Raw genomic sequence first — 2,231 nt, forward strand, 5'->3', positions numbered from 1 at the left:
ATTGCTTTTACTGCGAGAGCTAAGCATTTGTAATTACCTGAAAAAGTTATTACACCTAATTCCACCCAGCCGGGGTTATATGCTTTAAAACCGCAGACCAACACGTTTGGTGCCTATACTTGTCACAGAGCTTGTCTACATTGGAAAATTAGGCTGTCGATATATACACGTTCTTTCTAACAATCATAAACATTTTTGTTTTCTTTTGAAGGTTGGCTTAAATAGGTTTTTAAATGAGAGGTTTCATGAGCTGTGTTGTAGTTTGCTGAACTGTGTCTCAGTGCTTCTTCTTCGTCTGTTTCTATAGGCTACTTGCTCACACTACATTCATCTTTTCCAACAAATACATGCAGTCACACATGCTTTCACACGCACACGCACACACACGCACGCACACACACACGCACGCACGCACGCACACACACACACACACACACACACACACACACACACACACACACACACACACACACACACACACACACACACACACACACACACACACACACACACAATGAATGATGAATACGAACATGGTGAACATGGTGGGCTCTATTGTAAACAAGTGTAATACTTTATGGTGTTGTCCACAGTTAACAGTTTTGTATTGAGTTGTGCTTGAAATATACTGTAATTCTCCAATCTGTTCATAAATTCATCAAACTATCAATCAATCAATCAAACAATCACACGCACGCACGCACAAACACACACACACACACACACACACACACACACACACACACACACACACACACACACACACACACACACACACACACACACACAGGTTTGTATAACTATACTTGCCTAAGGAAAGAGTCAAAGTGCAAATTATTAGCTTTTTCTGTGTGTGATATTGCTGCACAACTACGTTTAAAACAGGGACATTAACTCTAATGTTGCGTTCACACGGTCAGATGAAACGATGCAGTCTACCATTCATTGTCAATGGAAGCCAGCGACGTGACGCTACGAAGCAGCGGTGACGTGTGAAGCTGCCACAGATGATGCTGTGATGCGTTTTTGCATCATTTCATCTGCCCGTCTGAACGCACCAAAACCCTCTAAAAGGCTAATCCAAACCCCAACCCCAACTGGCCCTCACAAGTATAGTAACGCACACACACACACACACACACACACACACACACACACACACACACACACGGCAGCAGAGCAGCAGCACTCTCTCTCTCTCTCTCTCTCTCTCTCTCTCTCTCTCTCTCAGATATTGTGGTTGTGTAGTGACTAACCCGGGGGATAAGAAGGGGCTCCATGCTGACAGGATGTCAGTGCACAGTGGGAGATGGCTAACTAGAGGGAGCATCAAAGAACGACTAAATCAGCTCACTCCGCCACAGCACACTTAGTGCATTCCTCTAGGGCAGTAGATATGCAACGGAATCTGTTGTGTTTTGTAGACGTTTAGCGGTGAAAATGTGGTGCAGGGTGAATTGAGCCAGGTTTTGTGTACTTATCACTGTGTCAATGTATATGTATCTTAAGTCATTTTGTGGTGAAACGGTGAAATTGCAACGTCTTATTCGTTTGGTGAACCCAATTGGCATTCATGCATAGTAGAACAATATTACAGACGGCAACTCGTATCCTAAGGGTTTATAGTTTAATATAAGGCAGCCTATACTACACAGGTCTAACACAGTTTTCTTGAGCTACCTCCCATGCAATTTCATTGTACAGTACAGTACCTGATACTCATTGCGAAAAACACATTTATCTTAACTCCTCTAACAATGCTCTTTTTAACGCCACAGCTGTCTTCACTTTGTACTTTATTGTTCACCCTTTTCATTACTTTGGCAGCAATAACACAGTAACCGCTGTCCTAAAAGCAAAGCCCATATAACACTCAACGCTTACTGAGAGGCCATATGGCGTGTATAGTTTCACCATTATGGAACGGCAAATGTTGTTGCAGAAAGGCAATATAATAAGACATTTATTTGGTGACAGCTTCACTCGCTGTGTCTCTGAGCCACACTCGTAAAGGGACGTCATAAATGACAAGACGGAAGTTGTGAACATGCACACGAAAAGGAAAGGAAAAGGAATTAAGGACGCTTATACTTTAATTTTGTTTAGTCATTTTCTTCTTCGTCCAGCTGTGGGCAGATACATTTTAACCATTATGCGTCGTCTTATCCTCAAATGGTTTTGTTCAGTCTCACGTTATAGATGTTTATTGTATAGCTTGCTTGTTGCAACAT

This window comes from Protomyctophum parallelum (genome assembly GCF_964188405.1).
Source record: "Protomyctophum parallelum genome assembly, chromosome: 8".
Lineage (NCBI taxonomy): Eukaryota > Metazoa > Chordata > Actinopteri > Myctophiformes > Myctophidae > Protomyctophum > Protomyctophum parallelum.